We start from the raw sequence: 14,997 nt of genomic DNA, 5'->3' as shown, positions 1-14,997 counted from the left end.
CCATTTCAAAGCAGGCCGAAGAGTCTGCAAGACCAAGGATAAGCCTGAAGTTCTGACCTGTGTGTCTGTCCGCTCCTCTCTCAAGGGCACTAAACTAGACCTTTTAACAGCTAGAGATCTTGTGGTTAAACATGTTGGGCATGACAAATGCTATAGATTTTCTTTTTTGTTGGGAAGATTAAGTGAAATAGTACATTTTTAGACAGTGTTCCTCTACTTTAAGCTTTGGTATTACTGTATTACATTTGTAGATAGCCAGAATAAATTTTTTGTTTTGTTTTGTTTTGTTTTCCTTCCTTAATGAGCAAGGGACCTTTTTGGCAGAGGAAAGACGGCTAATGATGTTATGCCTTTCTTGTACTACTTGAGACCACTCATTCAGATATCAGAGCCATGTTGGTAGGTGCCCAGGTTCATTCTGCCTTCCGGCAGGCATATTATAATTTAACCTTATCTTTGTGTGTCTCTGGAGAGCCTTTTGGGCATGGGCATACCTTTAATTTTTTTTCTTGAATCATCAAAGTCTTTTATTCATTCTTCCCATAAGCATAAATATATACCGCACACACACACACACACACACACACACACACGCACATACACACACACACATGCACACATACACGCACACATACATGCACACGCACACTCACACACACACAGACACACACAAACATGCACACAAATACACAGACACAGCTTTCTCACTTTATTTCTTGATCTTGGTTTATTAGTACTAAGGATTTAAATCTACTTTATTGTATATACTAGGGGTTGGAGAGGTGACTCAGTGGGTAAGAGCACTGGTTGCTCTTCGAGAGGACACAGGTTCAATTCCCAGGCCTGACATGGCAACACACAACTGTTTGTAACTCCAGGCCCATGGGATTCGACAACGTCATACCTAAAAATAAAAATAAATGAAATAAATTATTATATGCACTATCACAAAACAAGATCACTTTCCATCCCTAAAATAAAAAGACAAGAGAGAGAAACTTTCATCACTGCTTATGATTTTTGTGGTTTTAATGAGGTTCCAACATAATTGACTTATCATCTGAGGTTTTTCTGGTATGTATCTATGCTAACTTCATAGAACAAGAGGTAAGTACACCTTTCATTGATAAGGCAGAACATTTCATAAAAGTATGGTAAAACCGTCTGCTCTGTAAACTCTTGAGTTCTTATTCATTACTGTTTACTTTGCTCCTCAGCTTCAAATAAAGACTGTTTTCACCTCAGCAACACCCAAATCACGTGGACTATCCTTCAGGCTGTCAGTCATAGAAAAGATATACATATGCCCAGAGCATACACTTGCGCTTGTTCAGTGTTATTTGGGGAAAATATGTTGCATGTTCTCCTGGCTCTCCTAGTTTTACATCTTGAATTAATGCAATTTATTCTAATTTATGGCAACTGTTTGAAAGGCTCAGGCTCCATTTTCCAGTTTATAAAGAGGTTATTTACATGGAAGTGGAGCACAGTAGGAAAATGAATCGATTTGTAGGGAAATGAATTGACTTGGAAAATCAGGTGGACTGAGGCAGACAAAGTGAGTGAACTCCGCTGGTGAGTCAGCACTGTGCTCTAGGGCTGGCTCTGAGGACATCTCTTGTAACAATTTTTTTTTCTGCCTCTTTAGATATAAGAATAAATTTATGGAGAACCTTTTTTCCTCCCGCTTCTTAAAAAAGCTTTATACAATCGAGCTAATTGCCTCCTCTTTCTCTCTTGTTCTCTATTCTTGTATTTATAAAGCAGCTATCACAATAGGACCTACACATATTGATAAGAGAACTAGTCAGTAGGGGCGGGGCTTATGGCAAGAGGAAAATGTTGCTCCTTTTTTTCCGACAAGATTCCCCTAAGGTCAAGCAACTGTATCAAGTTCAAAGGGATTTTAAGGAATCATCGTTCACAGCCATCACTAGCATTCATGCTGCCAAATCCCTTGTTTAAAACAAACTCCATTTGCACAGGGCTCTATCTTGCCTTCTACCCTGCCATCTGGACTCTCTTCTGAAAGGACCTAATAGTGGAAAAGGAGTCTTCCAAGGCCCACAATTGAGGAGATGAGATTGCGGGAGCAGTAGATGCTCCAGATGTCCCTTGTAGTACTCATGAAGTTCCATCTCCTGCTGACTGGCAGCACTTACCTTGATCACCTTATTACACGGATTTGTAGCGTCAACGCAGCTATTAATTGGGAAAGTCACCAGTCTTACAAGGGAGAATGGACCACATTCCAGTCCGAGATATGCCTCACAATCTTACATGTATGTGGATGCGCTAATTACTTAAACCCTGTAATGTTTTTATGTAGCATACCCCATTACAGGGAGTAATATCAAATTACATAACTGAGAAAGTGAAGTGACCTCTGAGGACATGAAGTAACAAGTGTGTGTGTGGATTTGCTATTTGAATGCTGAGCCATCTCATTTGAACATCTATGGTTTTAATGACCAACCGGGCTATTCTGGCTCGCTATCATTTTCCTCGGAAGTACCCTTTGAAGGTGCAGGTGTTAAGGGATGGACTGACAACTGCTCATCTTTGGGAAGCAGTTGGATTATGAGGACACTAGCCTCATTGGTAGACCCATGACTTGATGGCACCGGAAGGTGGTAGAAAGTAGGAGGGTCTGGCTTTGCTGGAGGAAGTAGGACACAGGAAGCACGACATTAAAGATTATCAAACTCTTCCCCTTTTTTTTTTCTGTTTCCCAGCCACTTCCTGTGAGCTGCTTTGTTCCACCAACGTTTCCTGCCATGTCACTGCACGCATGAAAACGCAACAACGAACAGCAGAGACAGTAGAACCCAGGGTTCACATATTAAAATTTCTGAAACCGGGAACCAGAATAACTCCTTTCTCCCTTATGTTGACTCCCTACGTGACAATGGTGAGATGAAGAGAAAGACCAACTTCAAAAGAAGCAAGGAAGTCTTACAGTGAATCAGAAATCAGACCTGGAAAATGTTAAAGAAGCATGGTGTGAAGCCTTCATTTCTGTCCTCACACCACAAATCTAATCAGGCAACTGTACTATTGTCTTATTGTTGGGACAAAATACCCAACAAACACAACCTAAGGAAAGAAAGATTATCTGGGCCCACACTTTGAGGGTATAGTGTGCCATGTCAAAGATGTCACGGCGGCATGAGCTTGAGGCAGTGGGCCACACTGCGTATCTGTTAGGGAGCGGAAATGTTCATGTTCAGTTTGCTTCCTTCCTTTTAAAGTAAGCCATTGAAGTCTTATTTACTTAAGAAGAAGTAGAAGAAGAAGAAGAAGAAGAAGAAGAAGAAGAAGAAGAAGAAGAAGAAGAAGAAGAAGAAGAAATGTTTCTTCTTCCACATCTTGTTTATGTACAGCTTTATATCATGTAATTAAAGTTAGTTAAATCAAGAAAGAAGAAAGAGAAAGAAAGAAAGGAAGAAAGGAAGACAGAAAGTAAGTAAAAAAGACAGGAAGAAAGAAAGAAAGAAAGAAAGAAAGAAAGAAAAAGAAAATGAATTCTGTGGAGATTAATTATGTGCTGAAATGGAATGAAATAAAAGGAGGCACAGTTCCCATGATTAGCTAATGAGTCCAGAGGGGCTTCCTAGAGGAGATGAGAGAACAATTCACTGATGATGTTAAGTTGTTGAGTGTGCACAGCAGAGGCACTTTCTTCAACTGTCTTTAAGGAACCAGTCTCCCTTTTAGATCAGCTATATGAAGATACAGCAATCCTGGGACTGAGGGAGCTCAGGCTTAGAGAGAAAAATGGCTTGCTCTGAGTCACAAAATTCTTGTAGGCAGATCAAAGACTCCAAGTCTGTGGTCAAACCTTTCCACATCCTTGTGGCACATGACTCTGAAGTTTGTGCAGGCATCTGCTGGGAACGCAGCCCTCTGTTCTAAGTGTGCCCTGCAGTTCTCCTCCAAGCCTCCTCTGCCTGCTCTACCCTGACACACCAGCACAAGAAGACAGGGCTAGTCTTTCCACTTCTCTCTTCTGTGCCCACCTCTATCCTTTAGGCTGGGACCTGCAATCTGAGCAAATATCAGCATTCATATAGGGAGAGCTGAGCCTTCCTGAAGCTGAGTGCCACCTGTATGGTACAGATAGATGAACATAAGACCAGCAACTGGGTGTATCAGTCACTTCCGTGTTGCTATGGTAATAGCACTTAAGAGAAACAGTTCGCAGAGAGGAGAGCTTATTTTGGTTAACATTTAGTAGTGTCCACACCATGGGCAAGAAGGCATGGTGTTCATACCAGTCAGTGAATGCCACATTCTCATGCCACAGCTGGTTAGGGCACAGAGAATTGTGGGTTATAAACCACAAAGGTCTGCGCATAGCTATGGCTTCTGACAGGAAGGCCTCCCCTTCTAAAGTCCCTACCATCTTCGAATTTATGGCCAATAGCTGGGAAACAAAAAGCCTTTGGGGATGTCAAACACAGGGACAGAGGCGAAAAACATGTTGAACTTTCATGACTTAGTGCAGACAGTTTCATGGAACACTGAAACTGCTAGAAGAAAGCATAAAGGAAACATTTCCTGGGATACGAATAATGAAGAAATCCTTAAAAAGGACTGCAATCACTCAATAAAAAGTGTCACGTGTGGACAAATGAGACCACATGAAATGAAAAAGGTTCTCAGTGAGTTCGCAGAGATGGCACAGTGGGTACAATGGAAACATGAGAGCTTGAGTTTGCATCTGGAGAAGCTATGTGAGGTCTGACATGATAGAGCACATCTGGAACACTAGTGTTCCTTCCATGAGGTAGGGGATCAACACAGAGTCTCTGACTATGCAAGGGGGCAGTTTGCCTGGCATAAGCATTACCAAACAACAGAGAGCTGCTGTCTCAAACAAAATGAAGGATGAGGGCTGACACTTGACATTGTCCTCTGGCCTCCGCTCATGTTCTGTGGCGTTCAGTTACCCACACTCAACTCATGCACACATTCAAGAACACATATACCACACCACACACACACACACACACACACACACACACGTTTGCAGAACAAAGAAAAGAATCAGCAAAATGAAGAGGCAGCCTATAGAATGGAAAAAAAAATCTCACCAAAGAGTTAGCATCTAAAATACATAAAGAAAACAAACAAATCCACAAATCCAAAATCTTCAATAATAGTTGGTCAAATGCATTAAACAGATATTTCTCAAAATAAACAAGTTCAACCAGAGGTAAATAAATTAAAAGTACTGTGCAATCCCTTCTCATCTCATTAACTGTAATTCTCATATATATCTCACATATGCATGTGTGTGTGTATGTGTGTGTGTGTATGTTAAATAAGTGAGAAGAATAATCAGAGGAAAGAGGTTGTCACCTTGAGAGTGAAGAGGCATGGGAGGGGCTTAAGGGAGAGTATCTAAGAGGGCAGAAGCTATGAAAGTTATGTACTTCTATTTCAACTAAAAACACATTAAATAAAATAAACATATGATCCAAGGATGTAGGCAAAAAAGAAAAAGACCCTAATACATTATTAGTGGGTGTGTATATTGGTTATGACACTATAGAAGAAAATTATTACTATGGTGGGTCAGAGAGAGAGAGAGAGAGAGAGAGAGAGAGAGAGAGGAAAGAAGAAGAAGAAGAAGAAGAAGAAGAAGAAGAAGAAGAAGAAGAAGAAGAAGAAGAAGAAGAAGAAAGGAACGAAGGAAGGAAGAAAGAAAAAAGAGAGAGCAAATCAAATAGAACTACCATATGATCCAGTCGTAGTCACTTCTGGATATACCCCTAAAGGAATTGAAGTCACTTATTAGAGAGATAGTCACATATCTATGATTATTGCTACATTATTCCTAGTAACCAAGAAAGGGAACCAGCATAGATGCTCATCAATATAAAAATGGATGATTTAAATGTGTTACCCACACACAATGGAGTTTTTTTCAGGTAGGAAGAAGAGTTAAAACGTAACATTTGTATGAAAATTGACTCTAGATGTACAAGATTTTACACACATACAGAGAGAGAGAGAGAGAGAGGGAGAGAGACAGACAGACAGACAGAGAGAGAGAGAGAGAGGGAGGGAGGGAGGGAGGGAGGGAGAGAAATTACAGGAAGAACTGTGGGGAAAGAGGAAAAACCTAAGGGGAATAGGGAATGTAGGAAGGTACAACTTTTTTTTTTTTAATTTCCTTATATCATGTGGTTGATATAAATATAAATCTGCAGATAGAAGGAGGATGATTCATGAATTGGCAGTTGTGGAAGAAAAAAAGAGGTAGGAATGAATAGGAGAAAACTACAATAATAAACACATATATCCTGAAGCACAAACAAGGAAAAGAAGCCAGCGAAACTACAGCAGTCGTGATGGATGCCAAACATGACGGCCCTCAAGAGTCAAGCAAGTTCTCTGTACAGGATCTTTGTTTCATTTACATAAGCAAGATAAAATGACAACGCTGAATACCTTGCCCTAATCTTAGAAGAAGTGATAGCTGGTTTAATTTGCTGCCAGTCAGTAAGACCCCAATTCTAACTACATTGTACTACAACACTATGTGGGCTCCTTCAAGGTCTTTAAGGAATAAAGTGGAAGGCTATACCCAGTCTCTTTCTTAGAATCATCCAGAACCTCAGTGCACTGCTCAGGATGTGCTGGGTCTTCTGCTCACCCCTGTGTAACCACTCCTGCTACATGCCCCTATTTCACTCGGAACTGTTTCTCAACATGCTCTCCAGATTCCTGCTTCGTTCCTTCCCAGCATGACCATCCCTTACCTAATTGGCCCTGTCTCCAGCAGAACCATCTATTCTGCATGTCCAGTTCAGGAGGGTGGGGCCCATTCTTCTTGTTTCTACGATTCTCAGCATTGCAAGTTTCCCAAAGTCTGTGGTTTCTCTCATGAAGCATATTCCAGCAGGTCTCTTTGTTATGGGGCGTAGTTAAAGAGATCCTTATTTCTTGCTTACACTGTTCGCATTAATCAGCATTTCCTTGCTGTGAAAGAATATCCATTATTGTAAAGATCAAGTATCAATTTGATGAGATCTAGGGTTACCTGAGCCCTTGGGAATGCTTGTGAGAGATTATCTTTTTTCTTTCAAAAATTTTTTTATTAATTTATTCTTGTTACATTTCAATGGTTATCCCATCCCTTGTATCCTCCCATTCTTCCCTCCCTCCCATTTTCCCCTTATTCCCCTCCCCTATGACTGTTCCTGAGGGGGATTATCTCCCCCTGTATATGCTCATAGGGTATCAAGTCTCTTCTTGGTAACCTGCTGTCCTTCCTCTGAGTGCCACCAGGTCTTCCCCTCCAGGGGACATGGTCAAATGTGAGGCACCAGAGTACGTGAGAAAGTCATAATGGGAGATTATCTTGACCAGGTTAACTAAGATTGGAAAACCCACATGCTATGAGTGGGCCATGTTCCCTGGTCTGGGATACTGAGCTGAATGAAAAGGAGAAAGTGAGCTGATTGTCCAAATTAATAATCTGCTTCCTTTGGATGCTTGAGAAAAGCTGCCTCATTTCCCACTGCTATGACTTCCTGTATGGTGGACTACAACCTTGAACTGCGAGTGCATACACACTTCTCCTTTCTTCTATGGCTCTTGTTAAGAGTATTTTATCAGAACAGTTGGAAAAACAATCAAGACAATATTGAACACACAAAAGGAGGAAGTAGTTATTTTGGCTCACGTTTTCATAGGTGTCAGTTCACAGTAGCTTGTTCCATTTTTTTTCCTGGGCCTGTAGCGAGATGGTGTGTCATGGTGGATTGGAACAAAGCTGTTCAGTTCACGTGGAGGTAGGAGGTAAGAAGAGGAGAGGAGAGGAGAGATGATCAGAGGAGAGGAGAGAGGAACATACCTTCAAATGTACAGGCACAGTATATAGTAGCCTACTTTGGTTTTGATCACATCATTAGGGAGTAATGAACCCTGGTAAGTCATTGGGTTCATGACCCAATTACTTCTCCATGTTATCACCAGCTAGTGATGAAACCTTCAATACCATGATCTGTGAAGGATATTTTATACCCACACCATAACAATATTAGAAAGAAACGGGAATATGACTAATTGTACCTCAGACCATCAGACTGATACTCCTGATCAATTATCTGACTATCTAACTTTCTTGTTTAGAAGTTTTATGGAGTCTGTGAAATGGTCCATGGGTAAATGTCCTTGCTAGGAAGCCTGAAAAAAACCTATGTTCAATCCATGGAACCCAGGTGGAAGGGGAGAACCAACTCCACAAAATTTATCCTTTGACTACTGACTACCACATGTATGCTCTAGCACACATGCATGCTCATGCACATATATCATATGCTCACATACAATAACAATAAATTTAAAGATATCGATTCATTGCTAAATAACTGGGAAAACAGTTTCCCAAGAATAGTTTGTAAGTTTTCAAGTAACAGTTTGTAAATTGGGGTACCAAATAACTCATATAACCTATTTCCTTCTGCTGATCAAAGGGAAGCACTCACTACATGTTCAGAGGTAAACAAATAAGCTGATGATAGTGACTTGTTTAAACTTACACACACGAAAGAATTAGAGGCGTGCGAGTAATAAATTGTTTTTGTTCAATTTCACTGTCCTAATGTAGGTAATGCTACTCAAAGTATAAATCCAAAACATTAATACTGAACAATCAGACTGTGCGTGGACTATGAGCCATCTTGTCACGCACAGCACTGATCCTGGATAAACTATTATTTGCTGGGTAGTTTTACATTATCAGAAAATCCCGAAGCACAGCCCACACTGCTTCTGTACCTAGCTCTCTGGCACTGGATCCTGGTCTAGGACCTGCTGAAGCGTCAGTGAGTTTGCCTTGAGACAGAAGAAAGACAATGACGAAAGAAGGAAGGTTCAAAAAGGAGCCTAAAGCTTCAAATGGTGAAAGTCTAAGAATTTACGTGGATATAACTCAGACCACTACCTTTGACATCTACTCATACGTCAAGGTCTTATAGAAAGAACTTGACAGGCATAAGCAAAGAATATATAGAACGTTCCTCCTTCTGAGCACTCAGCTTTCAAACTTTTGGTTAGGTGGTCATCACTTTCTATCCATTCTCTGTTTCCATAATCTTCTCTCTCTCTCTCTCTCTCTCTCTCTCTCTCTCTCTCTCTCTCTCTCTCTCGCTCTCTCTCTCTCTCTGTCTGTCTCTCTCTGTCTCTCTCTGTCTCTGTCTCTCTGTCTCTCTGTGTGTGTGTCTCTCTCTCTCCTCTCTCTCTCTCTGTCTCTCTGTCTCTCTCTCTCTCTCTGCTTACCTCCCTCCCTCATCCTTCCTCCCTTTCCCTCCCTCCTTCCCTTTTCCCGTTTCTTATGATTGTTCTCACCTCTCCAGTTGCTTTCTCTCCTGTTTCCCTTTCTCTGAAAACCATCTTTGTTCCTTAATAAAAATATACCCTCCTCCCCATATTTAGCATACTCATTAAATAAATTTTCATACTTAAGAGTTAAATTAATATTACTTTGTTATTCATTTTCTCCAAAAAGGAAATTATACCAAGACCAAAAGTTTGCCATTGCATGGGTTGAAGAAAACCTTCAGTGCTTATTTTCTAAAGCGACAAGCAGCTATAACACCTGAAAGAAAAACTACTATGGTCTGAGAGCTTAAATCGGTTTCTGAAAGGGCAAATGAAAGATAGACCTGCTATCAAAAGGAGGAAAAAAAGAGGCAGGGGGACACAGGGACTAAAGTTGAAAAAGAAAAAGTATCACAATAGCGAGAAAAATAAGTGATTATCCAAACCTCTCATTCTGGCCAGGATCTTCTTCATCTAGACCTAGATTCTGGTATAATTACAATACAATCCAAAGAAACTCTGAAGTGCACGCACTGCCACTTTATACCATGTCTTCTTTTAGTCAGTTGAGAATGATGTAAGACCTGGTATTGGCACTAGCCTGCCCGTGCTTCTTTTCATGTACAAAGACCCTTCTTTTGAGAGAACATTCTCATATTTTGTCACCTTCCCTTTGTGTCATTAACATGTGGTCCTGGAAACCAAAAGTAAAAAGCAGCAGAAAAGCAAAAGAGCGAACCCATTCCCAGGCAGCTTCTGAAAGGCTTGGCTTCAGCTAACCCAGAAAGAAAACCTAGCTCTTCTCCCGTTGTACGTACATCTGCTTTTCTGTCCCCGACAAGCACAGCAGAATACGCCCCACCTTATGTGGTGGAAGTAATGCACAGCAGAGACCTCCTTTGTGCTGCTGGATATTAATGCTAATGTTCAAGAGTTAAATATAGCACAAAGCAAGTGTGTCGGAAGGGAAAAATACTGCAGCAACTCGTTTTACGCTGCAAGGGCTTGGGTAGGCGAGGCAAGGTGTGATTATTGAATACTGGAATAAACTGCAAAAGTTGCAGGCTGCTAAGAGGAGATGGGGTAGATATATGGAACTTCAATCACACTAATCTAATGTACTCAGTAGCAAAGGAAATACAAGTATATAGTATGCTAGAGTTATATTATTATGCATATATACAATTAACTACCTATAGCGAGAAGAACCATGACACAATCAGGAAGTATATAAATGTTACATTCTTAGTGTTTTGGCTACTTGTATTTGGCATCCTTGAAGAAAACATCTTTCTTGGTGCATGTAAAATTCTGAATGTAAATCGATCTCCATCACATCTTGTCATTATCAACTTAAAACATCTATCTAGACCTTAAAAACATCTTAACCACATAAACAACTAAGCATCATTGTAAAACTAAGCTACCTGGTCTTCAGCTCCATCAGAGACTTGAGAAGGAATAAACGTGATTACCTGAGTATGACAGGAAAGCAGGTTAGTAGCTTTCCAAATGAGAGGTGACAGAGACAGTTTGCTACCTGAATAGTATCTCCTTAAATCTCTAATAAACACAGTAAGTGATATGTGTATAAATTCTATAAATCTGCCTAGCTCCTATTCCCTAACCATTTTGAAGAATTCTAGAAGAAACGTTTTATGGGTACATTAGCTATTTTTATTATTGCAGCAACAGACACCTGACAAAATGACTCAGGAAGTAGTCATACGTGTTCAGGAAATAACCATTTGCCAGTGGTGGTTTGAACAGGTATAGCCCATCTGGGTAGGGAAGGCATAGTGAGCTGTGTGTGAGTGTGCTGGTCACTCTCCACTTGAAGTCAGGAATCAGGGAAAGATGAATGTGCATGCTCAGTTACCTCCCATCCTTTGATTCAAGCTGAGCCCTCAGCCATGGGAGGGAGCCACCCATCTTTTTTTACTGCTACATCCCACTACACAGGTACTAATTGAGATAAATGCCCAGCCTGTATGTCACATTCACTTCTGCCATGAAGCTTGTTGTGGAGAACTCTCATAGTTTGTCCATAACTGGAGTGGTTGACTGAGTCTATGCCTGTTCATAGAGTGAGCTCAGTAGCCATTACCTCTTCAGCTAATATAGCTAGCTGTTCCTGTGGCTTGGGACAATCACTGGTCCTCAGTAAATGGTCAGAAAATCTTGCACAATTATAATGTCCAGCTAAATGGGTATTCATATAAGTAAGTCTTTAAATGCTATGCAAAAAAAAAATCCAGAAATCTTTCAGGGTTTGCAATACTGAATGTTAAATAAAACCAAAAGGCTATGTACAGTCTGTCCCTTATGACCTGGTAACCATGTGCAAGTCAGTTGATCTCTTAATCTCTCTTAGTTCAGTGTTCTTGTAAAACAGAAACCAGCGTTACAACTCTCTCTCTTTCATATGGGCATGGGGAAATTTAAAAGTCAGTGCATGGATGGGCATGGTAATGCTAAACTCTAGTGCTAGCAGTTCAGATGCTGGGGCTCTAAGTTAGTTTGGACTGCATAGAAAACTGTCTCAAAAATAAAGAGAAGCAAAACCAAGAAAGTATCACATTATTGTCATAGTAAGAGAAAAACAATAAAGAGCTAACAAATACTAAACATATTTACATTGGGTTTGATTTCTAAGTACACAAATCAAGAGGTAAGGATTTCCCACTAAATTTATAATAGGTGCAAGGATATTTTATTAAAGTGCAGTTTGCTAACTATTTTACTCAACAAAAATGAAGCACTTCTGAATGATCTTCCATTGAACTAGATTGTGTTAGGTAATGAGGAGAACCGAGGAGTCTCTTTAACGGAAATCAAGAGGTTGGCAACTATTGTTTAAGGAAAAGAAGATTCAATAAAAAGAACACATAGGATCCAAGTCAAGGTTGTTGATCTGACATGGGCTTTGGGTCAAGACATCAAAACAAGGGTATCTTAGAGAATAAGCTTGAATGTGGCTCCTGCATCAAGGACAGTTTGCTTATATGCCAGGAAAATTTAAGGCCTAATGCCCACAACAAGTTGCCCAAGCTCCTGGTGCATCTCAGAACTAGGAGGGCAGTGCCAATGACAAACAGACTGGACAGGATGTGTTGCTAGGGATTTGAAGATGTCTTCTCGATTGCAAAACCCAAACATAACCAAACAGAAAATACAAACAAAAGATTATCCTGAAGAAATAAGTTGGAAATATAGGAATGGCTTAATCCCTAGAAGAAAGACAGACCAGCAGCCTAGAAAAAGGTAATGTCTGATGTCTGGCTTAAATCAAAACCACTCTTTGGTTGAACTGAAATAGGACGGAACAGAGCATTAGGGAGCAAGCCCCTTTGATTCATCAGGTTTGTAGGGCCACAGAATTTATTCTGCTCTTAGGTTAACAGCACAAGTGATGAATTTCAAATTCTACGATGTGTGATTTACAGTACCCCTGTGCATTCTTCTTTGACACTTTTTCGGCTCGGAGAGTTAAGCTGACTGTAGAGACAGGTGACAAAGAAACTTTGCAGAGGCTGACAAGGACACTATAGATGAAGTAAAGGCAACAGAAGGAAGAGGATGAGGAGAAGAAGGAGAAGAAGAAGAAGAAGAAGAAGAAGAAGAACAACAACAACAACAACAATAACAACAACAGGAAGCACAACAAGAAGAGGTAGAACAGCAACAACATGGATCACAGAGAAGAAACCTAAACTGAAATGAATAATTAGTGAATGAATGGCAAACAGAGAATAGACCTGGGAAAGGTACAGGAAACAATTCATTGCCTTTCCCACCCAGGTCTCTGGGTAGTGACCTGAGAGTTAAAAAGAACACTCACATTATACCTAGGTTTCATTTTTACCATTAATTAACTTATTTGTTTATTTTACATGAGCCTTTAATATAGTTCACGTTGTGACCACCCCAACCATAAAGTTATTTCACTGTCACTTCATAATTGTAATTTTGCTACTGTTATGAGTTTTAATAAAAATACATTTCAATATAATGTAAATATATTTTAATATAAATATATGATATGCAGAATATCTGGCATATAACCTCCAGAGAGGTTGTGACCCTCAGTTGAGAACTACTGCTTAAAGGGATGTTGAAAATGAATTAGACTCTTAAGAGTTACCTGAAGCAACCTTCTGAAAGGTAGAAATCAGAAGCAAACATTATAAAGAGGAGAAATATTGTGTAAGTCAATAAACAACCCGAAGGCACAGGGCATCCTTCTCCAGGTTAATAGTCTGAGGCTGAGCAATAGCCTCAGGACAGATGCTGATCTTACAGTAGCAGCTCAGGGCAGCCTTGATAATGGTGGCCCAGTAGGACCATGATAAGGGGAAAGACTTTGACTTTATGATGTGGCCTTTGTGATCAAAACATCACCAAATGTTAAAGAAAGAGAAAGGGCTATAAGCATTCAAATGTTGTCTTCTCTAGTCTTGGCACTGTTTTGGCACCAAGTTTGTACAGCTGTGTTCTTGCTTGATTTCAGTTCTTTGATTGACTGTTTAGTCTTCCCAGTGTTGAAATGCTGCAGAGATTGAGACTAATTAGAATTGCTTACAATCAGAGGTACACTTCCCATCACGTGGTCTTGCCTTCCTACATGGGTTTAGGCATGCTCAGTTGCCAGGAAACTGCTGTGATGTTTAAGATGTCAGAAACATGACTCACTTATTTCACTTCCATGTGATGCCACTGACTGGGATATCAATTTTTTAAGTCTCAGTCTTGCTAAATGTTTGAGACCCAGGAACCAATGATTTTGAGGCCAGATTGTGTGGGCCTGTGTTTGAACGGCAAGGAAAAGCTTAGAAAGCACATAGAATAGTTCTAATAATTTCAGGGAAAGTTTAACAAAAATAAGGTAAAAATATGTAATGCAAATACCCCTAATCAGTTTTGAGTTGTTAATTTTCACTACAATAAAGATTCATAATCAGTGTTAAATTTGGTAAATTTGACTACATAAAAAACATACTCATTAAGGAGACACTTTGAAAAAATGGGCTGGGGAAGAAAAACAAGTGACTAAGAAATACCTTTAAAAATGTTCATTTTCCACAGCAATTAGAGAAATACAAATCAAAACAGCTTTCAGATTTCATCTTACCCGAGTCAGAATCTCTAAGATCAACAAATCAATGAACAACAGATGCTGGAGAGAATGTAGGGTAAGAGAAACCCTTATTGCTATTACTGGGATTACAAACTGCTCCAACCACTCTGGAAATCAGTGTGGAGCATTCTCAAAAAACTAAAACTACATATCCCATGATCCAGCTGTACCACCACTCGGCATATGCCCAGAGGACTTGGCATCCTACTTTGCTGGGCCTTGTTCAGCCATGTTCAACTGTCACTCTGTTCACAGAAGGTAGGGAATGTAAACAACCTAAAGGTCCTTCCACTAACAAATGAATAATAAAAATTGTACTATGGAGCACTGTAAAGACAAGTGGCATCATAAAGTGTGCTGTCAAATGAACAGAACTAGAAAAGCTTATATAGTGTAAGTTAACCCAGAGAGACAGACATCACATGTTCTTTCTCATGTTTGGATCACAACCGCAAATCTTCAGATGTAACTGTATAATCTGGAGTAACTGCAGGAACCAGGAATGTGAAAAGGGGACCAGGGAA

At 40.1% G+C, this 14,997-nt stretch overlaps 1 long non-coding RNA gene across 2 annotated transcripts in view; it reads right to left on the bottom strand.

Annotated features, from left to right (window-relative positions):
• Window positions 1–676: 676 nt before the first annotated feature.
• The window catches only part of LOC311608477, a 36,786-nt gene continuing 22,465 nt past the window's right edge, over window positions 677–14,997 (bottom strand). The window contains exons 1-3 of one of the 2 annotated variants that reach the window (XR_014782984.1): window positions 7,697–7,785; window positions 6,771–6,990; window positions 677–904 (exon numbers count right to left, since the gene is read on the bottom strand). This is a non-coding gene — a long non-coding RNA (uncharacterized lncRNA). Of the gene's footprint in view, window positions 905–6,770; window positions 6,991–7,696; window positions 7,786–14,997 lie in introns of those variants that run through there. The other variant, XR_014782983.1, reaches the window with a different exon arrangement.

The sequence above is a fragment of the Acomys minous genome (assembly GCF_964271855.1).
Source record: "Acomys minous genome assembly, chromosome: 11".
In the NCBI taxonomy this organism is placed as follows: Eukaryota; Metazoa; Chordata; class Mammalia; order Rodentia; family Muridae; genus Acomys; species Acomys minous.
The sequence above is the reverse complement of the archived record's forward strand: the minus strand, read 5'-3'. Positions and strand labels throughout refer to the sequence as shown.